The sequence below is a fragment of the Vipera berus genome, assembly GCF_964194415.1.
Source record: "Vipera berus genome assembly, chromosome: 5".
NCBI lineage: Eukaryota > Metazoa > Chordata > Lepidosauria > Squamata > Viperidae > Vipera > Vipera berus.
Genome location: NC_138207.1, coordinates 29,598,732 through 29,626,106, shown reverse-complemented (window position 1 = coordinate 29,626,106; position 27,375 = coordinate 29,598,732).

Below are 27,375 nucleotides of genomic sequence, written 5' to 3'. Positions count from 1 at the left end.
TGTAATATTATTAATAATTTAGTGGTTGGTTCCAGGCAATAATTGTTTTTTCTTCTTTGTTTCTAAAAAGCTAAAACTGATCTTCTGACTCATAAAATTACATATTTATTTTGTTCTAATTCAGCACCATATAAAACAAGTCTGTGATGAAGTCTTCTTTTTTCCTGCCCAGGTCTTGCAACAATTATTCCATTACAACTCCAATTATTTCACAATTCTATCTATCTGTGATGTTCAGATTTCCTTTGTCAAGCAGTAGCTCCTTTGGCTTCCCTTTGACTTCCCTTTGCTGTATAAAAGCTGGCTTCTCAACTGAAATATTTAAAGGTGAGATAATTCAGAGGGAAAAAATACTTACTCTCCATTTGGAAAGCCTAATCTAAATCCAATTGAGGCTAAAAAAATTGTCTATCTCTATCTGATAAGTCAGTGCTGGCAAACCTTTTAGAGACCGGGTGCCCAAAGTGCAACTCAAAACCCATTTATTTATCTCTGGGTGCCGGGTGGGCATGGCCGACTGGATGGGTGTGGCTACAGTGTTCATGACTGACTGGGTGTGGAGGGATGCCTGTAGGGGTTGGGAAAGATCCAGGGGGTCTCTGGTGGGTGGGTCAGTGGGCTGGAGGCTCATCCTATGGGGTGAGGCGAGGCAAGTCAGGGTGAGTATGCCAATTGCCACAGGGCAAGGCGAGGCAGGGGCTGGAGCAGCTGCTGCCTGACACCATTGACCCCCCCACACAGAGGCCAGCGAGTGCATGGGGGCCGATGGTGTCCGTCAGCAGCCACAGCCTCCTGCATCATGGCAGCCCCATCAGCATGGGCAGAGATGGCCCCGGGATGGCCAGAAAGGAGCCCTCACCTGGGGTGGTGGCAGCTGCTCTGACCAGTCAGCTATACAGGGAAGCAGGAGGGGCAGTGGGTGCATGAATCCACTGCCACATCGGGCTGCATGCTGCTGCTGCCATACATTGGCCCATGTGCACCTCTGGGCCATGCATGAAAGACAATGTGGGATGGCAGCGGGGAGGGGAGGGCATGTGCCAGTCACCGCCCCCATCAAAGCCACCATGTAGACAGGGCCCGCACCAGGTGATGGCTCCTTTCTGGACGTCCTGGAGCTGTCTCTGCCCATGCCGATGGGGCTGCACTACAGAAGGCAGATGGTGGCTCTGAGTCCCCCCTGCCAATCCCCCCAATCCCCCTGCTTAGTGCCCCTTCTATGCAATCCTATGTGACAGCAGTGTGGATGAGAGGTTTGGTCGGTGGGGGGTGGCTTTCCTCTGTGGAGGCGTCCCAGCTCTCCTGCTCCCCCCCCAGACAGACCCCCTCACCTTCCCCCAGCCGGGACCTGATGACCCCCATCTTCCTGCCCCCTCTCCAGTTGACCCCCCGAGCAACCCAGCCTGACCAAGACAGAGGCAAATAACCGGTTGTTAAAATGATTGTAAACCACCACTGGTCGCTTCCAAAGGCTGCTCACTCACTCTCCCACCCAAACTGCTCCTTTTATAGGTTCCCTGACCCTGCCCAGCTCTCATAACTGTTCCCGGACTGCACATGCATGGAGAGGGGGAGGGGGAGGAGCCCAGCAATGGCGTGTGTGCCCACAGGGACGGCTCTGTGTGCCACCTGTAGCACGCGTGGCATAGGTTTGCCACCCCTGTGATAAGTCATCTTAGCTGAACATTTCCAGTTGAAAAAATATAACTGCCCTTCTAGCTGCATACAATTACTCCGAACAATACTGTGTATATTGTGGGAAATGGTTGGCTCAACCCTTTAAGACAGATTTCCTACTACTCCCATCCCAAAAAGTATCAAGGCCAAGATTGCCATAAACTGCAAAATCTGTCAGAGCCTAGGATTTTTCTGGATCTGAGGTAAGTCTAGCTGCATACAGTGCTGGGTCATATGTAAGTTTTGTTTGCTATGATAAAGTATGCTTTTGCATACAGTTCCCTGGTCATGATAAAGCTGGGTTCCCAAATGGTCTTAGATGTTTCTCTAATGTTTTGGCACAAAATGTGAAAACACTAGCAAACCAGCTTCTCAGTTCCTTTTATTTCCATTTGCATTTATATAGATAAATGCACACTTTTCATTGTTATATAAGCAGTAATTATGTTCAAGGAATCTCATTATCACCTGATAATATCATATTATGGCTGCCACATTGAAATAATAATAAAGTTCTATTTATTATCACTGTTCGGTAGTTATTCTACATAGCCAAATGTTCACGTCAAACTACAATATTCTCATTTAATCTAATTTTAAACAAGTTTGATTTCCATGGAACTTATTATCAGACAGAACTAGGATTGTAAGCAATAATACTGGGCTTACTTTGTGAGAACCTATGTTACCTTCTGAGTCAAATTATGGTTGATGGCACTTTAAGATTTACTCAACCTGCTTCTGTCTTCTTGAGCAAGTTGAGTGTCACTTTCTATTCTCAAATAAGATACATTCACTCTTGATTAGCTGTTGTGTTTCTCAGGTATTATTGCTAATTAAATAATTGCATTTTGTTTGGTAAGGAGCAATGGAACTCCTACTGCCAGATATAGACATTACTTGAAACAAACTTAGTGGTGCCAATCATTAGGAGCTCAGCTAAGCTTTAATGTCTCTGTTGAAGGCAAGCTCTACTGAAGAGTTTGGCTTTATTCTTGAGGCAAGACTTCATTGAGTCTGATACTATTCTAGCAGTGTAAGCTATTGTTATTTGTTTGATCTGACTGTTTGTTTTGACTGTTTTTAGTTCCCTATCACTATGTTGATTTGCATTGATTATTTTCCATTTACATTCATTTATAATAAAAAATATATCCACCACACCACAGGCAAATGTATTATCTAATTTCTATTTATAATAGATCTATTAAAATTCTTATTGTGAATCTCAAATAATTGAAATTATATGCCTGTTTCAAACAGCAGTTGTTGAACTTCTCTGATTTTACTTGTTTATTAAATAAATCTGTTATATCATGGAAATAATTTTAAGAACATCCTGCACAATTTTTTCTATTGATAAACAATTCATTCTCAAGCATCTTAAAATCATACTCTTATTCTTCTAACAGTAGATGCAAGATCATAGTTCAGTGATAATTAGCATTTCAAGTTTTAATGGTTTAATTAAAAGGATTACAGTTTGATTTCCAAGTTATAAAACTTACTGCAGTTAAGATCATGTATAAAAGACATAGTATCTTTCTAATTTCCTTCTGTCATTTTCCCATCAATCTCTCCCTATTTTTACCATAGTCATCTTAGAGATGAAATGCTGCATAAGGTTCCATCTGTTATTAATTTCCCCCATAGTTTTCAATCATATTTCAAAATTAAAATTGAAGCGGTGTACACACATATGAGATGTCATTCAATGTTTCAGTGAACATCATTGTTATTTGATTTGCTCTTCACATTCAACTTCCTACTTAGTTAATTTCAGTGCTTTTTTTGTAAAAGAAAAAGGTGCCGGAACTCACACATGTCATACAACCTGCCTTGCCTACCCTACAAGGTTCCATCCAAAAAAGGTGCCGGAACTCCGTTCTGAGCGTTCTATGAGAAAAAAAGCCCTGGTTAATTTTATGTTTGTGAATTTCAAACACACATGGTCCATAGAAGAAGTAAAGGAGGTACATGATGAAACGTCAATGATAACTTCCTTCATCATACATTATACCCTTACATCATACATTGTGTCAAACAAAATCTCAATATTTACATGAAACTATCACCACTCATGTCATTTTGGCATTATTACGGTTTGCTGCAGGTGTATTAAAATCTGCAGGTGTATAAAAATTTGCTGCACAGCTTGAGAGATATATCTAATAGCATCCTATAAAAATGGAAGCCTGGCATTATACATTCCCCTTGAATTCCAATAATATTTAGGTATGATTTTTTAATATGGCGTGAAAATTTACTTGAAGAAATTCAGATCAATTAGAAAGTTGACTTGAATCAGAACATTGTGTTGGTTTGGATAATTCAGATTCTATTATATTTTCAAGTGGACTCAATTTAAAATTATGATATAACTGTTCAAATCGGCCTCAGATTCTATCAGATTTGCCTTAGTTCATTAACTTTCCTGGTTTTGCCAATAGTAAATCTCTACTGTAGAATAAGATTGAGAAAATGGCTTGGATAATTCAAACTAAAGTTAATGGAACATAATACAATATTGATGTGCGTATTTTTGTTTTAAGTGTCAGGTGTAATTGTATTTTTCATTTCCTTCCTGCAGAATAATTTGAATGCTTATATGCTTGATCCTTGACTTTTTTTCTTTTGCACTTCCTTGCATGTAAACAATAAATATTCCAAGTTTGTACCAGGTGTAATTTATGTCCATCAGTTGTGAACCAAATCCAGTGGCAGAATGACATTATTTTCAGTAAATAATAAAGTAATAATGATTCCCTCTGTTAGATTTCATTATAGAATATCCACAAGGCAATGAGAGAGTGAAAACCAAATAAACATTTTATTTCCAAAGACTGCTATTTATTCTAACATTTTCCCAGACTGAAAACATTTTTGTTCAATCAGTGAGAGTCAAATGAGATAGCTTGATAGAGAAATTAGTTAGTAATTCATTAGCAATTTAAATTTTGAGGGGAACTAAAAATATTCTGTGTTTGATTGCTAAGGTATTAGCAATTCTGGCCCCCTTTTCCTATGTTAATTCTTTTATGACATTATGTGGACCTTTCTACTTTTTTAAAGTACCCTTCCATTGATAACTCTAGCCCTCTTCTGGTGTACTACATCACCAAGAAAAGAAAGCAATTGGGCATCATCTTCAAGCACACATTAAATAGTGTTTGCAGATCCTTATGCAAGGCTGTCCCCTTTATGGATTACTGCCTTGTTGTGGCAAAGGGGCTTGTGTAACTCAATGAAGCTATGAGCTATGCCATGCAGGGCCACCCAAGACAGACAGGTCATAACAGAGAGTTCTGACAAAATGTGATCCAGTGGAGAAGGAAATGGCAATCCACTCCACTATCTCTGCCATGAAACAGTACCAAAAGGCAAAAAGATATGATGCTGGAAGATAAGCCCCTCAGTTTGGAAAGTGTCCAATATGCTACTGGGGAAGAGCAGAGGGTTAGTACTAGTAGCACCAGAAAGAATGAAGTGACTGGGCCAAAGCCAAAAGGACACTCAGCTGTGGATGCATCTGGAATGTAAGATCCATGAATCAAGGCAAGCTGGACGTGGTCAAACAAGAAATGACAAGACTGAACATCGACATCTTAGGAATCGGTGAACTAAAATGGACAGGAATGGGTGAATTTAATTCAGATGACCATCGGGTATACTACTGCAGGCAAGAATCCCTCAGAAGAAATGGAGTAGCCTTCATAGTCAATAAAAGAGCAGGAAAAGCAATACTGGGATTGTTGAAGCCTTTGAACTATGGTACTGGAGAAGACTTGTGCGAGTCCCTTGGACTGCAAGGCGTTCAAACCGGTCAGTCCTAGAGGAGATCAACCCTGACTGCTCTTTAGAAGGCCAGATCCTGAAGCTAAAACTCAAATACTTTGGCCACCTAATGAGCAGGAAGGACTCACTGGAGAAGAGCCTAATGCTGGGAAAGATTGAGGGCAATAGAAGAAGGGGATGACAGAGAATGAGGTGGCTGGATGGAGTCACTGAAGCAGTAGGCATGAGGTTAAATGGACTCCAGAAGATGGTAGAGGACCGGAAGGCCTGGAGAAACATTGTCCATGGGGTCGCAATGGGTTGGACACAACTTCACAACTAACAACAACAACAACGCAAGGCTATTTGACAACTTAATTCTGGAAAACACCATCCCACCCTATAGAAGCACCATAGATCACATGAACTTCAGGTGTTGGTTAATAATAAAAAGGTGAAAACTCTTTCACATCGAGCTTACTTCCTTAGGACTTCAGGCTATGTGATATTCTTAGCAAGAATATGGAAATGGTCTGGTATTGACTTCTGGAATTATCTCCCCTGTTTCCCATTAGAGCCCCCAGCTTTTTCTTTTCCTGGTGGATTCTGTGCTAAATACTAATTAGATAGCATTCAGCTTAGCTTCAAAGCCCAGATAAGGTCAGCAAAGTATCATTGCCTGTTGTAGACTAACTATAATACTCATAAGATTTTGAAATCTTTTATTTATCAACTTATGAGAAGAGATGTATCTGTTAGAAGAGTTCTTGTTTCCATCTGGGTTTCATTAAAACAGTTTATTTCTCTTTCAGCTAGGTAATTACTATAAATTAAGGGATTGGGAAAGACTATTGAGAGAGATATGTCCCTTTTAGTGATGTAAAAGCAAAGGTTTTGGCTTCTGTGTAACAGCAGGGTGCCTGACAGAAATAAGAAAACACTGAGAATATTAAAATCCATGACATTCAAGTGTGCTGAACTGAATATATTTAAAAAGTGCTTAATTATGGCATTGACAAGTAAACAAAACTTGCACCATAAAATTGATTGATTGTCAGTAGGATTGCTAAGACCATAGAAAAATCGATGCAGGATTTATATCTCCCACTGTCCATAGATAGGTAGATTTTTCACAAAGACAATCTGATCAGAAAGATGGGAAACTTGCATGAAATGAAATATGCTCTAAGAACACAATTAGCGAAGTAGTCCATCTTTTAATCTTCAGGTTGGAGTTCTAGCATCAGATGGACAACCTGAAATCAGAACTTTTTAGGGAATTTGTGTTTTGAACCTCTTCAATTGCTGAGAACTTTTCATATGATATCCAAGTCAAAAATTTAACTGGTCCAATCTATAGCCTCTATAGTAACAAAATTATCTAAAGGTTGTACTAACATTTTGTTTACAGCAAAATTTTCAGAAACAGAGAACTTGCATGAGAAAAACACAGGAAATCACAATAAAGGATATAAATTTCTAAGGATATGGTAGTTATAGCCTAACATTTGAAGAGCAGGGAATATAAATAAATTATACTATTATTGGGAATCTAAATTAATCAAATTTATGTGTTTATGCTAAATGAGATTCATGAAAACCCATTGCTTATGCCTTTGTTTTATACATAGGTTAGCTCTTTTTATTGGTTTTCAAATACAAATTATTATAAATATATTATAAGCAATTATTATAAATAAATTATAAAAATGTACATCTGGACATGGTAGCTGATGATTAATAAACTCTGATGTTATGCTAATTGCCTCACCTGTTGTATTCTTAATTGTACCCACTTTTTATGTTTCTATTGTGCATTGAAGCTAAGTCCAGAAAAAACATAATCAATTTGAGTAATATGCTTTGTACCTTCTTAAACTTTTAAGAAACCAAGATGAAATATTCTTGATGCAGTATCTCTATTATCCTACCTGCTACAACAAAAGACTGATTTTTTTCCATGTTACGAAATGTATGTTTACAGTCCTTGGAAGTTTCAAGTATTTGTACAAGTAATTTATTGCAGAGATCAAATTTGATTCAGGTCTCCCTCACTCAATAACATAATTTATTGAATATCTACCTGATTTTAAGTTCTATTAGTCAAGTAAGTGATCTTTCAAATATAATGCATAGATCTAGCTTTTTCTCTGGATGTAATTTCAAGACACCTCTTTAAATATGGGCATAACAAATGCTTCACACTTAATATCGGAATTCCCCAACCTTTGCAGACTGGTGGGGTTCCTCATGAATGGAAGGCAAATGTGCGTGAAGCTCCATTTGCATGAGTGCGGGCACATGTGCTCGCTGCTCACATACACAAGCACATTCTAGCTGCTTGCACAAGTGGGGATATTCTTGCACATGCTCTTCCACCACTTCCACAGCCTGGTTCCAAACAGCTTAAGACCCAATAATCAGTCATGGCTTGAGGATTGGGGACCCCTGCCCTAGGACAACATGTATAGGTTAGGTTTATATACGACACAGAATAAGGTTTGGTTTTGGCTTAGTGTGTTTCTAAATACAGACATGAAACTTCATAACTAAAATTCCCTCTCCACAAATATTTTTGTATAAGTAGGAACATATGGAAGTTTGAGGATATATCCTACAACATTTCTAGTGGTTTTTCCATTCACAATGGAAATATAGCAAAAGACTAAGCAGCTGGTTACAACGTGCTACATGCGGTCTCTATTTTATCTTCCAGCATACTATTCCTTACTTCCCCCCTCCCTTTTTGTAGGCAAGTAGAAAAAGAATTCTATTCTATAGTTACCCACAATTGTTATTTTTTTAAAGAAAATAAGGCCCATTAGGTTTCCAGGGACATTTGTTGAAATAACAATAATGTTGGAGATGTGTGCTTTAATTTGCAGCATGTCAGCTTCCCTTCTGTAAAATTAAAGTAATTTATACTTTCTCTTTATGAGTCTGTGAGGCAAATTCAGCCCTTTTTAGAGAAGCTGAATTAAATAAGGAATTCTTTATCTGTTTTGGAAGATGTCTTAAAAATGGTAAAATCTGTAGCAGTAAGCTATTTTATGTCACCCACTGGTGTATTCCTATTTGATAAATATTAAATATACATACAAAGGAATAGAGATGGTTCCCTTCCCTGGCCAATAGCTAAATCTGAACTTTATAGTGTTTTCATTAAGACATCATTGAATACTTAGCACTAAAGAACTAGTATATTTTGAATGATGCCTTGGTGGAGCAGTGGGCTAATGCCTCCTTAAGTAACACCAGCTGCCTGCAATTAGTGCAGGTTCGCATCCCACCAGGCTCAAGGTTGACTCAGCCTTCCATCCTTCCGAGGTAGGTAAAATGAGGACCCAGATTGTTGGGGGCAATTAAGCTGACTTTGTAATAATGCCGCTTGGGGTGTGTGTGAAAGCCCTAATAAGCAGGCATATACATAGAATGAAGGCTACTGCTAAGCTTGTAAGCCGCCCTGAGTCTTCGGAGAAGGGCGGGATATAAATGGAATTAAAATAAATAAATAAAATAAATAAATATTTTGACACATCACTTTTGCAGCATCTCCTGTAGGGTACTAACATTAAGTAAAAAAAACTATACTGTGTTAAAAATTTCTAATAAAAATTAGATCTAATAAAAATCTAATCAAATTCATTTTATTCAAATAAGTGAAATAAATTTGAATAATTCCTAATTTTAATTTTCAAGTAAAGTCTGGATGAGGTTGCAACATCACAGATAGACTGGGGTGCAACTCATTGGTCCGCCTGGATTCACAACTCTGGCTCAAAGAGCAGGTAGGTGGTAGCCATGACTAGGAAGGCCTTTGTGCAACTTTGCATTGTGCACCAGTTGTGCTGTTACCTGGACCCTGAGGCCGTGTGCTCAGGGGTTATTGCAATTCACTCTACATGGAGCTACCCTTGAAGAGCATGCTGAAGCTGCAGCTGCTGCAGAATGCAATGGCATGCACAATTCTGACAGCTCCTATGGCTGCACATATAATACTGTTACTGCACAAGCTGTTTTGGTTTCCAGTTTGCTTCTGGATCCAAATCAAGGTGTTGAAAGGTGTGCTCAAAGTCCCATATGACATGGCTCCAGGTTATCTAAGGACCCAACTTTCACCAATAGAACAAGCCTGCTCCACTGGTGCCAGTGGAAGAGGTCTGGTATGGATCCCTTTTGCTAAGGAATTGAGGTAGGCAGGATCAAAAAGAAGAGCCTTTTCCATCCCTGTGGAACATTCTACCACTAGAGGTGAGAACTACCCTCTCCCTTTTAGCCTTTCAGAAGGTTATCAAAATTTGGCTTTGCTAATTGACCTGGGGCCCTGAGAGGGATGCTCACCACTGGAGGTGGCTGATAGAGTAAGAAGATCTCATACCCATCCAATCCATCTCTTGTAGGCATGGTTTTAGTGCTGTTTTAATAATATTTTAATGTTGGTTTGTTTTAATCTTTTAACTGAAGAGTCCTTGGAGCTTTCTGAGCTTGGTTGTTTTCTTGCACATGTTTCATTACCCAAACTAGATAACATCAACAGTGCTAGTACTGAGTACCAATACTAGCATGGATAATGTTACCTAGTTTAGGTAATGAAATGTCTGCAAGAAAACAACCAAGCTCAGAAAGCACCAAGGACCTCTTATTTCATCCCTGAACTACAAATATCCTCCTTTATTGGTACCACATATGGGCGTCAAATGCTTCAGTTAGCATGCAAATGGGGGGGGGGGAAATGTCTGTAGGCACACTTCCACCAGGAACAACTTTTCTTCCTGCATGAATGCCTATGACTGCAAGCCCTACCTACCAGTGTCAGATACAAACCTCCAATTAACTGCACAGCTGAATGGAAAATAGCCTAAGAATGTAGGCAATAGATGAGATGCATACGTCAGAAGATTAGCACTGATGATGTATGTGAACTAGGGACTACAAAAATAAATCTTGGCTTAAACTATGGACATAGTATTTTGTACTTTAACATATTTCATTAGATTTTAGTGTTTATTTATTATGTAAAAATAGCTCAATAAAAATAAAATACTTGGGTGGGAAACCATCAAGAGATTTCCCCCAGAACTATAGAGTCCATTGGGAAGAATTTCTTTATAAGCTGTATCTCTTATGTCTTTTTGTGCTGTAACAATCTTAAAGCAGATTACTTTGGCAGGAAAACTGTGCCAGGAGCATTACCACCATAGAAATGATCCACTCATACTAGTAATTACCCATCTAATGTGTGAAGGTAGGCTTTGAAATGAGAGTCTCTGATGATTTTAGTGAGCAGTATATTGCAGCCAGTGGGATTGTTGTGGAACAGGTATGTCATAAATAGAAAGCACAAGAGATTGATAACAAATACTATTTTACAACTTTTACAGCATTAACAATTTCAGTTAGTGTTTGAATCTACAATTAAATTTTGTATGCTGGGAAAAAATAATGGCTGAAAATGAGATTACAAATGAGAACAACAATGAACATACCACAATAATTTGAATTCAGACATGGAATTGCATTTCCTCTGCATCTGTTATGCATTCACAATAAAACTGTTATTATTGGATTTAATACTAATTTATTACTATGCTTGATCCACACAAATATAGAAGGATTTTTGACTTTATGGCCTAAGCAGAAAACAATAATTTTGCCATTTTAATTGCCTATCCAACTTTATTGAAATAAAATGGCCCAGCTCAGATGTCTCAGAAAATGTTAGCCACATGTTTATTTCAGACTAGTAATAGTTTATTTGTACTTTATTTTTTGCAGATTGAAATAAATAAAAAATGGAGTTATAACCTCTTAATATATGTACCTCTCAGGGTCTAAATCTGTTCTATATGTAAGTCAACCAATGTGGCATTGATGCTAATATCTAAAATTAGGCAAAACTGAACATTTCTATGATTTGAAAATATGCCATGAAGCCATTGTCAAGTCTTAACACATAAACAGATTCTCTCCATGACAATCTGTCACTACCTGGTCATCATCACTGCATGTTGCTTTCTTTCTTAGAAATTTACAACATAAATCAAAGTAGTAACCAATAAAATGCATTATATTTTTTAAAAAATACTAATAAGGATTGTAACTGTTTTCTAAACTGACACCTTACTTTCAAGATAGCAATGCAATGAATGTCTTTTATGTTGTAGTTAAATAAACAAAATACACCTGAATATGTGAAGCCCATTAAATCAGAGGTCCCCACCCTTTTGGGTACCAGGAACCAGTCCTGTAGAGAGAGGCTTTTCCACGGACCGGAGGGTGTGTGGTTTTGTGTGCTGCCTGCATCTTGTGGATGGGCTTTCTAGTTTATGCAGCCCAGTTGTCCAGTTGTGGCATGCCATGGACCGGTGGGCGGGTTGGGGACTCCTGCATTAAATGATACATAGCAGGTTTTCTAAGATTTGGCAGATTCAAAAAAAAAAATATGGATCTCAGGTTCCAGAATTCCCCACCCAGCATCACCCATGAATGGAAATTTTAAAAGTCCAATATCTGAATAGTTTCAAAAATTCAAAAAAGAAATGTAGAGAAGGAAAGACTCCCTAAACTTTATTAAAGTTATAAATTTAAATTTAAATTTAAAGATCTTGGGCAGCAATACTTTCTAGTGAACCTTCAGATCTCACTTAGAAGGTGCAATGTTTGATATGGGAGTGAAGATATAAGAATATCCTAGCATAACCTGTGCTAATATGATGGAAAGCATGTTAAAGAAAACAACTACCAGAGAAACTTTTGGAAGCTCAGGCTATATAAAAAGCAAGATTAAAAAACCCTGAAAACCTAAGCATCTTAAGGTAGAAAAAATTAAGACTCTTTGTCTGGCAAATTATTGTTATTATGGTTTATTTTTTAGACCAAACTTGGTATTTTTAATCACCATGGAGTCCTTCCTAAGGACCTGGGATAGGGATTGGACCTGGGATAGACAAATATTCCTGTTTAATGGTGTTAAAGGGATTGTCACACAATGTAAGCTACTCCAAGTAAAGCTGTCTTTTGCCATTTCTGTTGGTGATTGTGCTGACAGTGTTCTAGTATTTCATTATTGTGAGATTGTGTTTTGTGTATGTGTGAGTGTATAGGACTGTCTGTCTGTCTGTCTATCTATCTATCTATCTATCTATCTATCTATCTATCTATCTATCTATCTATCTATCTATCTATCTATCTATCTATCTATCTATCGCCTCCTATTTTCCTCAGAACAACAATCCTGTGAGGTGGGTTGGGCTGTCCCAAAGGCATGTAGCCAGCTTTCCTGCTTAGAACTCATAGTTTTCTGGTTCCTAGGCAAGGAACCAGAATAAATGAGCAGCTCATTCATTATTACTAAATGAGAAGTGATGAAGATAGTGGATTTTGACACTTCAGCAACAATGGAAACTATAGCCATGTCAAAATTCCTATGACAAATCTCAATGCTTTTAAAGAAAATAAATTGCACTGATAAGAAAAAAAGTTATCAAGAGTATTTATCAGCTATAAGCTAGAAAAAAATCTACCTTTAAAAAGGTAGAATGGAAAATAATTCTAATTAACTTATTATAGAAAAATATGTGAGGAATGGTATAATTTGATGAATTTTTCAAACTTCCTTTCATTAAATGAGAAAGTCAATGCCAATGAATAGTATAATTCTGGCTACATAATCAAGTGGGAAAAAAGGGCAAAATCTGATGAAGAATTGATGAAGAAAAATGTTTCCAAACTAGCTAAAAGGAAGGCACATATATAATATAGGTATTTCACAGTGGCAACACTAATTTGCACATCAACAGGGTAGTGCATGATTTTTGTCACTATAATGAATTTGCTATTACAGTAGGTAGTAATTATGATACAACAGAGTTTAAGCTGGTTAACATTTTAAAAGCCAGTTTTCAATCTCCATATGGCGTAAACTTCTTATTTAAGTATCTGCCATGCTCTGATGTGAAGATGACCTTGTGGAATCTAAAAATATTTGCAGTTTTCATCTACTGTTTTCTTCCCCTACCATTCCTTTTGGAGCCAAAGGAATGAGTAGTGTTAAATAGATAAATAAAGTAAGAAATACATCCAATTATTGAAAGTCATGTTTCTGAATGAGGTAGTCTGGATGGTAGTCTGAAAGGTAGTCCCTTTCAGTCAAAATCCTTTAAACAGCAGCTAAGCATATATTTTAAAAATCAATAACGATGCACTAAAAGAACTGCCATTATCAAGAACTAAAGGGACACTCACATGGAAATTATCTTCATAAAGCTATTACTTAGAATAAAAACTTATATATCTATCTATCTATCTATCTATCTATCTATCTATCTATCTATCTATCTATCTATCTATCTATCTATCTATCTATCTATCTATCTATCTATCTATCTATCTATCTATCTATATTAGGAACAATCCTGGACGAACACCCCCCCCACCCACAAACTATTCAGTTCCTAATTTACATATTGTATTATTGTCCGGGAACTAAACACATCTCTCTAATTTGCACATTATTATTATTTAAACAAGTTTTATTGGTTTTTCAGTTAAAATCTGCATATTTAGAAAGCATCATGGTGACTGGGTAATCAGAGATTCAGTAACAGCGTTTTCGGTACATAATTCAGGCTACATTATCAAAACATCCTTCTCTATTTCCCTTAACATTTCATACAAGAAGTTTAAACTAATGAATTTCTAGAAATAGCATGGTCAGTTAAAAAATTTGTACATTCAATTTCATTGAGATATATCTATGTCCTGTTACTAAATTTTACCTAATTTTTATTTTAATTATATTATTCAAATTTAGCCTTTAACATCCCAAATAATATTCACAACCCAAATTTTCCTTATTTCATTACAGCAAAAAACTATAGCATCTAACATGTACACAGTATCTGAGTAGCTATGTATCTACCTAATAAACATTGTCTGTTTCACATCCTAATACATCACACATTACTGACAGGACCACAGCCTATGTTTATCAATCTACAACTATTTATACACAACCAGATTCTGTTTCAAATTTTAGCTTTCTTAATTCTTAAATAGAATAATCAAACATCTTTTAACATCAAACGTGTGATCTATAAATCAAATTTCCATTATGTCAGTGCACAAATTATAATGACTAAAATAAGCCTAATAGATACATAAACAAATTCTAGTTCTATCTCATAAACATTTTCTATTTTAGATCCTGACAGATCACTGATTACTAAAAGGATAGCCTTTAATGGTTCTCTAAGAACTCACTTTTTAAAACTAACTCTGGCTTTCTTTCTTTTTTGCCAATCCGGTTTCTAGACCAAGGCCTTTAAATTGCCAGATAGGTTTCCCTTCGCACCAATACATATTATTTGAATCAAAGGAGGCCATCTAGCCATCAGTGATCCACAAAACCCAAACCATTTGTAATCATTATGTCATTGCCCTGTTAGTTCTAGTCACTGTATTTGCTCTAAAAACTTTATCTTCAGTTAGGTCTGGATTCCTCTTCCTCTTTTGATGGAGTCAAAAGTTGAGTATTAAGTTTTCCCATAGTTTGTTGTTGGTCCTTAAGGTTATTTGCCATAGTGATAGTTCCTTGTACTTTTAGAGTTGTCAGTTCTTTGGATAGAGTCAACATTTTTGTATTAGTTTTTTCAATATCTTGTTGTACCTTGTGTTCCTCTGTCTCAGTAGTAATTTGTTCCAGTTTTGTTATATTCTGAGTTGTAAATTCTTTAGTTGAAGTCTGGGTTAAAGCTTGTAAATTGGAGTTGGCACCTAAATTTTCCAGCCTGGAGATAAACATCTCAGAAACTTTATGGATTGTTTCTAATATGAGCTTATAGTCAAGGGAGGTTTGTGGCTGATAAGTCTCCATTTTGAAGTAGTGGTAAATAGTCCTTAGTGGAGGCATATTTTTAAACAAAAGTCAGTAAATGTTCACCTCCACAAGCCTTGAGTTCACCTCCAGCTGTTTCAGGTTTTTATCTTTAGCTGATAATGTCAAGGGCAGTTCCAAAATAAACAGGTTTATTTGCCAAAAAGGTGACAAGATGTCTCCAGCATACTTAAAATCTTTTTCAGACAGAGTAAATTTATCAGTTTTGAGTACTTTTAAGTAACTTTTAAGTAGTTCTTTTCTCTCTTTTCTCCTTTTTTAAAATCAAATATCAGAATAGCCAGTTTCTGTAAGGATAGGAGTTTTGGGTCGCAAAAAATAGAAAGTAAGTTGAATTAAATAGTATTATTCTGTTCAAGGTTTTCTTTTTTCTCCTGGCATGATCAAAGGCTGCCCTTAAGGAGGGTGGGTAAAAAAAGTCTCCCTTTCCTCTCTCCTCACTGGGGGAAGCAAATTCAAGGAGCTTTTGGCAGGAAAAAGTAGACAATTAGGAAAGGAAGAAGGCAATTCTCACCCAGTTTTCAAGTGCTTTCAAGTGCTTTGTTGTAATTTTGGCTTCAGCAGGAAACGGCTGAAACGATGGGCCATGGGAGTGGCCGATCCTTTCTTTATCAGTTCAGAGAGTTGCTCCAAGCCGATGGGAGGGCCACCGCCCTTCTACTGCTGATTGGAGAGACCTCTCCTTCACTCATCACCCCTCCAGGGTGACTTTTGACCCTTTTACAGTGGTCCCCCGATGAAGATATCCAAACGACGTGGGGAGCATTCCCTCACGTGTCTTGCCATGCTGAAAACCCGAACCGGAAGCCATTGTTTTATTGGTTTCAATACATCTTTCACTTAAGAAACATTTGACAGAGTATCTTGTTCCTCCATGGATCAATGTTATCCAAGTGATCTTTGATCAACCTTTTAATATTAAGAAACTTTTTCCTGACATTCAATCAGAATTCACCCTTATATAATTCAAATTCATAACCCCCCATTTAACTCTGTCAGTTGATAGAAAACAGATAATGATACTTTTAATAAAACTGTGTTCTCGCAAAGTGTCTCTAAATGAAGATTATTCATATCTGTACATGTACATGATCACCATAAGCATAAATCTCTCTCTATCTCTCATCAGTTTGTTAGTGTTAATATAGTAACAAATATTACATAAGGTAATACAATTTATTAGAATATTAAAGTCTAGTGGGAAGAGATAGCTTTAGAATCTTATCAGGAACAGGTTAATGCAACATAGCAAGAGGTAAAAGAGGAAAAATGTGTCCTACAAATAATATCTAAAATAATCTTTATTTGCTTTGCTGAAAAGATCACATGCTATGAAGGTGACATCGCTTCATTACAGTGACAACAACCTAATTTGCTTCAGTTCATGATGCCTTGAAGCTTTTCCTTATCAAGTTTGCTAGAGCTTCTTGAAAGGCATTACACTCTTTAACCTTTAGTGAGAATATGCCAGTAAATGTAAATCATGCTCTCTGAGCAGGTGGCCAATGCTTGAGGCAAGCCATTCTGCAGGCAATGAACAATATGCTTTCTACAGGGCTTGCTAAAAGCTTGACGAAGAATACGGAGGAGGAGAACATCCTTTATGAGGTAAAGAAAAGTGGCAAAACATGATTTCATCACTTCACACTTAGAAATGAGATGGTGATGTTACTTTACATTGCAGTTTTAAGCAGTGCTTCACACATCTTGAAGCTTTTGCACAGCCCTATTGTTTGCCAACTTTTGATTTTTGATTGCTGCAGATTGAATTCCAATTGTAAAACAAACAAAACAACAACAACAAATGGAACTGGCTGTAAAGACACCGAAAGACAAGTTCCTATGCCACAGGACTATTTAAGGCTTACGGTGAAGTTTATTTCAAACTGTACAACTAGGTCTTGAAAGGTTCCCAACCTTGACTTTGTTGTTGAAATACTGGAAATAGTTGAAAGTGCTAAAGGGACTTTGTGGGTCCATATGCTTAACAATGAAGATAAGTAGGAAGGAAAACCACACCAGAAAAGTCAGAATTAAGATTTTAATGGCACTTGGCACAAATTAATATTACAGTGGGACTCTGCCCAAAGGATTTTTATTTTAATAACCATAACATAATGAATACTTGAGGATAGCTGAATCAAGTTAAACTTAGTTCTACATACAAGATTTGTATATTAATCAGCAAACAGGTAAGGTAAAAGAGTCCCTGCAGATTTTAGGCCATTGAGCCAGCAATGTCCTAAGACATTTCTGTAGTCATGTGGCCAGCATGATGTCATGGAGTGCTGTTAGCTTCCCACCAAAGTGCTACCTATTTATCTACTTGCACTTACATGCTTTAGAACTGCTAGGTTGACAGGAGCTTGGCCAAGGACAGGAGCTCAGCCCATCACGTGGCACTTGAACCTGAGCTGTCGGCTTTCCAGCCAACAAGCCCAGCATCTTAACTGCTAAATCACGACTCTGCCCATTAATCAGCAAACACATACAAATAAATAGAAAACCAGAAAATGTGAGCATCACTATATAAGTAGAAAAGCAGCATTGAATATACTGGTCTGTATTGTCTCTGTCAGCTTTACTAGTTCTAGTAATATATGATATGGTATTAAAAACAGAAATGTAATCACTAAAAGAAAGTTATGACAGAATAAGGGATGCACATGTGTTTACACATTAGCATATCATTCTGTAAGGATACCAATTCCAAGAAAAACAAAATGGCACAATTCTTAGCTAATAAGCCAAGAATTGACATATTTAAATATAATTTTAAATATAATTTAGTAATAAGTTAAGAGGTGAGTAGAAAAGACAAGTACATGCCAATCGGTAAAGCTGAGCAATATCTGTTGTAAACTTTCCACATTATACAGTTAAATATAATAATTTATGTCTGGCAAATTTTGTATAGAGATGCTGTTTCATTCAACAGTTTTGTGAAGAACAAGAATTCAACAGTATTAGCAAATCTACATATATATATATATATATATATATATATATATATATATATATATATATATATATATATATATATATATATATATATATATATATATATATATATATATATATATATATATATATATATATATATATATATATAAATATCTGGAGTTCTTTGGCTAATCTTGCATTATTTATGAAATAAAAAAGATTCTTTTTTTGATCCTCCATTATTGGGTATTCAGGAAGGTAATCTATTAAATTAGTTTATTTTTCAGATTAACAAAGAAAGTCATTTCTAAACTGAGTTGCTCACATAAATATTATTCACATTCCAACAAGGGGCACTTAAATTTTTTCTATAGTAATAATTTCTGAACTTTGGCAGTTTTATGGCTATTCTCTTTGCTTTTCCTAATTAAACTTGGCAAGTGTCCCAAAGAAACATTCAGTCTGAAAGGAAAAAAACAACAATGACCATATTTTATTTTGTGTATTCTCTCTCTCTCTCTCTCTCTCTCTCTCTCTCTCTCTCTCTCTCTCTCTCTCTCTCTCTCTCTCTCTCTCTCTCTCTCTCTCTCTCTCTCTCTCTCTCTCTCTCTCTCTCTCATCTACTAAATATAGTTATAATGCAAGGCTTTTAATGAAATATTGTTCATTGTTTCAATATAGTACAAAGACTAGCTATGGGTGAGAAACCCCCAGAATCAATTGGGCTTTTGATTCTTCCTTTCAGTTGTTTAATTATCCCTGACAGATTCAATTAAAGTCTGCTAGAATTAGAGTGGACCTAGAGAAAAACATAAAGAAAAGCTGAAGCATCAAAGGAAGAAATCTACTTATAAATATTATAAGGCTGACTTCCCAGTGCAAATTAATTTAAAATTAGAAACTTCTCAAAATAAAAAAAAACCTGTTATAGGACATAAAAGCTTATTTGATCCCTCCAATCTTTGCAAAATCCTCTTGTCAGCATTATTCATTTTTCCCCAGAATAGTTTGTTTGGCCCCTCATGGAGAATTATAGTAGCATTTAGTTGGGGATAATTAGGATGTAAAAAGATTGCTATATAGGTCTGTTTACGAAAGATAAGTGCCTCTCTTGATTGGCACTTTAAGAATTTTAGCAACTATACTAATATATTCAAGCACCTTTTCTTCACCTTTTCTTCACCTTTTCTTGCCCATAATTAGAAAAATGAAGAATACTTATTTATTTAGCTGGGTTATGATTCCACAATATAAACATAAATATGTCCTCAGATGGAAAGTAGACTTCTGGTGCCTATTTTTTCTCATACTTCTCAATGTTGCAATTGGCTTTTGAGTAAACTAACTTGGACTAAATTCTTCAGAAGTAGTAGAATATCATTTTTGTTCTGGGGCCTATGTACTATTTTCCAGTGGTTAATTAACCAGCTTTCAAGATGATTCTGTATTAAAAGAATGTCCATATTTCATGTTGTTTCATATATAGGACCTGGAATATTTTGGCCTTGATAAATAAAAAATTAGTCTATGATTGAAAAAGATATTCCATTAAATATGATCTTTCATGCAATGACATTCATACCTTGAAAGGAAATGGCAAACAGCAGAAAAATTGCCTGGTGTTCCTCTGGTTTTCATTTGAAAGTAGCTTGTTATTGAGATTTATTGCAACATTAAAAACATTTGAATTGAGAGACATGAGCAGCATATGTAAAATGATGTTACAGTGTCTTGTTGAATCAGACCTTTCATTATTATCAGAATAAAGAATGCATGTTGTGGGTGACCTTTTCACTATGGGTTTTGACATAACCACAGCTTACAATACATGGATTGTCATATGGATGGCAAGGCTTGTCATATTTCAAACAATTTCTTTTTCTTCTAATATATCTCTACTTCTGAAGAATCTTGAGATAGTGAAAAACTATACCTCAGAAATTGTGTTGGGCAAGTGAATATTCACTCTGAGCAAAGGTTAGTAGATATTTTGGAATTCATCACTTGTATAGATTAAGTATAGATGAAATCTATACTTAATAATTGCCTAGACAAGAGATTAACAGGTGCTGGCACAAGGTGAGTTTCATGACTAGGAAGCTCATACCAAAACACTGACATCAAATTTCTAGATATCCTTTCAAGTATGTGACTAGATAACCAACCATTATACATATAAGGGGAACTATGATCTTTTAATATTTCCAGTACTGTAAAACAATTTAGCAGATTATTCATAAGAAACACAATTCAACATCTAGTAAGTATAGAGTTTTACTCTCTTGTTTATTTTTGTTTCCGGATATCAGGTACAGGTATTTGTGAAGATGGTTCTCCAAAGGATGTAATTTTTGATGGGAGTCTTAGGAATTGTTGAAGGAACTTTCTTTATCAGCTGCTGTCACCAAGGAGATTTAGGCTAGAGATGCAGTCAGGGAAAGGGAGAAGGAGCTACTGGACAGAAGTTACTGCTTCTTTCAGTGTCACCAACATGGTTGTTCTGTACCAGCCTGCTACCGGCCCTGCAGCAAAAGCAGGGACAACCCCTTTACAAACGGCAAGAGGCTGGAATAAAGCCTGCCAAATTTATTAACATAAAACAGAGCAAGACAAGACACCAACCATGAAACAGGAGCTATGAAACAGGAACTATCCAAGCGGTTGCCTTCAGCAAACCAGCCCTCCCACACATTCCCCTTAAATACAGTTCAGGGCGTGGCCTCTCTCTGCCTCCTTCCGAGGTGCCCCATTGCCTTCCTCTGTTTACTCCTGATTGACTGCCTCCTGCGCCGGGCGTCCTTGAACAGGGCCAGCTGTGGGTCATCTTCATCCATGCTGTCAGGCTCACACAGCTGGGTCTGCGTCATGACCAGATGAGAGGGGCCTGGCTGGGGGCTCTCATCAAGCTGTCCAATCCCCTCAGCAAGCTCTTCAATGCCCCCCTCCTCCTCCTCCTCTGAGTCGTCCGACCCAACTGCCGACCCCACAGGCTGACCCTGAATCACAACAATGGTTTTCTCAGGGCCTTCTAAGTCTCCCTCCTTTTTACTCAGCTAACATATAGGTTCTGCCTCTCTGAACTTTCTACCACTATTCCTTTGCATCCTCTCTAAACTCAAACACAGATATAGATATCCAAACTAACCTTCTCAGCACATCCTCTCCTTCAGAACTCAAGTACACAATGTATACAGAATCATGTCCATATTTATAGGACTCATCAATCTTTTCCACTGCTTTCCCAAATAATATAGAAATCTGTCAGGTTTATATAGAAAGCTTATCATATCTTCTATTTTGTTTGGTGTTATTGTACACCACCCACAATTAATTTGGAATCAGACAATGCATACATGAAATAAGTTACATTAAATTAAATTAAGCAAGTAGAAAAATCTGCCCTTCTCTGTCCAAACTGATTTATGGACCAAAATGAAATATACGCAGACTGTAATGTATTTAATGTATAATGTAACATGATGACACAGACTAAACATTAAATGGAAAAGGGAGCAAGATGTAATTAACTTGATTTTATCCAATGTGCAATTCCCAGACCTATATGTGCATGGAATGCATTACTATATAAAAACACCTTGCAACTCCAAGCGATAGTTTTGTAAACAGGGAGGGGATATATGATTTTACATAGGATTATGGCAAAAAATGAAACAGTAGCTGAAAAAATAAATCCTGTAATATTGTACAAAACAATAAAAAAAAATCTGCTGTGAGTCTGGCCTTGAATCAAAGAGGTTTAAGTGTGATAAATTTCCTACCATTGATCATTTTTAGGGCACTACTTTACATATTGAATAACTGTGATGGAGTAATTGCCTACCAGCTTTTACAGAATATTTATTCTTGTGATATACCCATTATACACTACCTATAGTCTTTCTGCACTTGGGTCTGTTTGTTCATTGTCTTCTAAAAGTGACAGAATAAAACTGGGACACTGATTACAAGACTGAGTCACAATGACTGTACTTACTAGACTTAGCATATCTAATCTGCTAACTTGGATTACCAGGAGCTGTTAATAAAGATGCAACATTTCAAACTCTGCTGCCAGCTAATGGTCATACAGTACTAAAATGTAGTTCAATTTTGACTTTCGAATTCAGACGCTGTAGAGTAAACCAATATTTATGACATAAATTGATATGTGAACCTAGCCAATTGTGTCTTATGTTATAAACTGTGGTTAGGAAAAGCATATGAACCCAACAAACTGTCATTTATAACCAAGTAATAAAATTGAACAGAAACTTGCAGTTAATCAGCCTTGAATGAATCCCAATCAAATATTTTATCCTACTTGAGCTCTATCTGCTTATCATGCTTATCTAATTATATGAAAAATAGATGTAGAATTGAATATAAGCTTGAGGTTAACAGCTTGAATTACAAGCCAGAACCTTGTTTAGCAATCTATAAAAAGCTTTGGCAATGCAAGTTCACAGTCTTTGAACACAATCTGCTTGTCACTATAGATTTCCCAAGCTTTTTTTTGTGTGGCAAGCCATACAACATTTGGATGAGTTTTTAATACACAATAAATATAAATATTGCAGGATGCATGTGTAAGCATAATGTATTGCATAGCGTTACATGAATATAAAATATCAAACATGATGGTAAACAAAAATAATTAACACTAAGGGCACAATTTTCTATGCAGAGCTTTTTAGAAGTGCTGTCTTAATTTTCTTATTTCTTTCTTTTTTCTTTTTGGTTCATGCCTGAGGACACAAAGAACTTGTGAAACAGATTGAACAAGCATATTGTTGAAAATGAATATATTGAAAATTCTCATTTCGCTTGTCACTTCTACAAAAGCTTAAGAAACCAGAGCATACATTTCCTATTAAAAATCTGAAAATATTGAAAATAGGATGCAAAATTTTATTTTTATTTTTATTTTAATTCCATTTATATCCCGCCCTTCTCCGAAGACTCAGGGCGGCTTTACAAACTTAGCAGTAGCCTTCATTCTATGTATATGCCTGCTTATTAGGGCTTTCACACACCCCAAGCGGCATTATTACAAGTCAGCTTATTGCCCCCAACAATCTGGGTCCTCATTTTACCTACCTCGGAAGGATGGAAGGCTGAGTCAACCTTGAGCCTGGTGGGATGCGAACCTGCACTAATTGCAGGCAGCTGGTGTTACTTAAGGAGGCATTAGCCCACTGCTCCACCAAGGCTCTTTTAAATACCCACAATTAGTTATGTTCACTCAACATAAGCTAATATCAAATTAAACACAGGATGGATCAGGATGCAAATGATGTATGTCATGTAATTCATTTCATGACATACATGACATCACTCAGCCCCTTTTTCCTACTGTTGGGCACCCAGGTTATCTGTATTTAATATTCTTTGTTGCTAGCAGGAACCATTTTCTGTTTTGTGTACTATGATTTGATTCCTGAAAAGTTGAAATACATATCCCAGTATGGAGTAACCCATTTATCCAGTGTGTGCTGCATAATGACCCGAATGCACAGCAGTTATTGATTTGGAAAATGGGGCACGTAATTCCTATCTGCCACTAGTAATTTCACAGATTCCTTCCCTTTTAAGCACTGTGGATTTTGTCATGAAACATAAACTACACTGCAAGTTTAAATATGCTGAAGGGCATTCAGAATGGTTAGTTAACAAGCTGAGAAGTGATTATCACCCCATCTAATAATTAGAAAAAAGTTCTCAGCACTTTACATTTCCATATTTTAAACACAGAGGAAAGGAGCCTGCTTGAGTGCATTCTGCTGGCCAAGAGAAATGAAAAGCACTTACCGGTAGCCTTACTAATTAGCTTCAAATACAAATTTAAGGTCACATTAATCTGATTCCTTTCTCTGACAAAAAATACTTTGAACTTTTATAAAACAAAGTCTGTCAAGAATACTGAAAACCAATTTAAGTTCTTGGAAAAAGACATTTCAGTGCTATGATATGTCTATGCTTAGACTCATGAAAGTAATGGTTTGTTTTCCCTATGACACTATACAGAAGTGAAAAGTGAATTTTGAAGAAGCAGGATAAAAAGAGGATGGATGCTTTCAAACCTTTGCGTATGAGAAGACCATGGACATCCAAGAAGACAAAAAAATGGATCATCAAAAAAATCAATCCAACATTCAAGGCTCAAATTATTATTTTTTGGTGCATTATGTGACTGCTTAGTTCTCTTGAGAAACACCAAATGCTGTGGAAGAGAAAAGGAAAAAAAAAGAAGACAACCAGACCAAGGTGGATGAATTTAGTTATAGAAGTGATGGGTACCCTATTGGGGTATGAAGGGCCAGGCAGAGAGCAGATTATACTGGAGAACTTATGTCTACCCATGTGGTTACTAAGAATCAACACAGATTTGATGGCATATAATCAATCAATTAAAAGAAAAGTAATAGCATATTTATAGTATTATAATTCTTTCTATATTGTATTTTCATGTTTATTTTTTTCATTCTTACATATCTGCTTTCAATGTTATTTTATCAGCAAAATTTCTATTTCTGGATTTTATCTGCATATATGTATATTTAGGTACATGTTCACTTGTTTCAAAGCATTTCATTACTTGTAGTATGTATCCTTGCAATTCCATTGTTACATGTTGAATTGGAAGAAAGCAGCACTCTCTTCAGCAAAGCTTATTTTTCTAATAAATGTGTTGCGTATTGGAGAATTCAAGAAAATGAATGCTGGATTAGTGATGCATATTCTTCTTGCATTATAATTCCAATATTTTCATAGCCAATCAAATGTCAGTGTGATGCACACAAACCAAATACGAGTCTTCAGAAATCAAGTGACACTGCAAATTGATTGATTGATTGATTGAATGAATGTAATTTAATTTCCTTTGACATGTTCCAAAGAGACTGAAATCAAATAGCCTGCTGTTTCCATTACAGTTCAGTACACAGTCAATGTCCTAGGACAGGGGTAGGCAACTTGGCTCTTTTATAACTCATGGACTTCAAGTCCCAGAATTCCTGAGCGAGCTGGCTCAGGAATTCTGGGAGTTGAAGTCTATGAGTCATAAAAGAGCCAAGGTTGCCTACTCCTGTCCTAGGACCTATTAGAAATGTACTATGCTTTACACTCAGCTCCAGAAAGTTCCTTTGGAGGATATTGGAATTTAAAGGTACTGTCTGCAACCCTTTAAAGACACTGTATCTTTTAATGACCACTTTAAAGAGCCAAATTCAGCATTTAGAAGCACTTTTCTAAATTAGGTCCAAAACATTGCACAGCTCTAATAGTCATTATTACTTATGCTTATTCTGCATAAATGTTTTAATCTGTTTTTAAAGATAGATTGGCAACCATCACTATTTTCTCTATTTACCACAACAAATTCTGTAAATCAAAATGTACTTTGCAAAGAAGCACCTATACATCCTGAATTTCCTACCAATCAGATTATCTGATGACCTTAGATTCTAGTATTTTTGTTGAGTATAAGGAGAAAATGGAAGAATCTCAGAAAAGAAGCCAAAATAACTTTCCTCCAGATTAGAAATCACTGTTCCAGTTTCCACATCTCCTTCTTCTCACACAACTGCTGAACTTCAACCCCCTTTCTTTTAAAATTGACTTACTGCCAGTATTGACTGTATTAGCAAATTATGCTTTTCTTCACAATTTATAAATTAATGTTCCCTTGCTAAAAATATAAATGGCAATTTATTTTAAATTATGGTTTAAAATTTCAACATTATTTTGATCTTAATTAGGTAGACTAATTTGATCGAACTGAAAAAATGACTTTGTAAAATTGCAGGTTACATTTAATACCAACATATAACTAATATGTGATATATTATTGCAGCCTTTTCCCCTCCTTTGGAACAGCATTGTGTTTTCCAATGTTCTTAAATGTAATTTTGCAACCATCTTTTTTTTTTTAAAAAAATATGTTTTTTTAAAACCAGTGGGGAAATCTCTGGTTGTAGCATTATCTGAATTTCAATCCAAAAACACTTTATTTCCACACACAATCTATATATTTTACAGAGAGAATAGATGAGTTTTGTGGAAGGCATTGGAAACCCAAGTTGTGCTCGATACTTTAGATTGTACTTGATTTTCCATTAGATATATGACAGTTCTTAGTGATGTTTAATTGCATTCCTACCTGTTATATTTCTGGGAATAGCATTTATGTTTAGTAGATGTAGAAAGGTTAGATAGTAACTTTTGTAGAAAAGTTACATAGCAAGTAATAATGCAGCACTTTCCAAATATTCTTAGAAATTTGCCCTATCAGACTGAAGGGGAATTATAGATTAATAAATATGAGTGGTCTCTTCATGTTCTGATATGAAAATTATGGGTTTGCAAGTTGCTTTTGTATATTGGGAATGCAGTGGAGGAGGAAGTAGTGTTTACCCCAGAGATGTCTAATGCATCTATTTTTCAGTAGCCACAAGAGCAGAGAATGGTAATACATATAAACATTAAGTGTAAAGTTAATATTTAGGTATAACAAAGCAAGTAACTGAAAGTAATTATTCTAAACAACCATTCAGCACCTATAGTTCACTGCAAGAATCTCAACACCTTGAAAACAGTACAATTATATTCAGTAGTAATAAGAGTTAATGCAGAGCAAGACTATCCAAATATAAGGTGCAGAGGTGATTCACAGAGATTTATTTTATTTATTTATTTATTTATTTATTTATTTATTTATTTATTTATTTATTTATTTTATTAGATTTATATACCGCCCTTTCCCAGAGGACTCAGGGCCGTTTACAGGGCATTTTAAAATCACACCAATACAAAATCCAAGTTAAAAGACAAATAAAAGATTAAATTATCCCTGAAAATAAAACCCCAGTTAAAATTCTCAGCCTGGGTCAGAGAGCTCAAAGAGCCAAGTCTTCAGGTCTCGGCGGAATGAACGTAGGTCAGGGGCAGTTCTGAGTTCCACGGGCACCTGGTTCCAGAGGGCAGGCGCACCCACAGAAAAGGCTCTCCCCCTGGGTGTTATCCGCCGGCAATCTTTTATTGGCGGCACCCTGAGAAGACCCTCCCTCTGCGAGCGCACTGGACGAAGG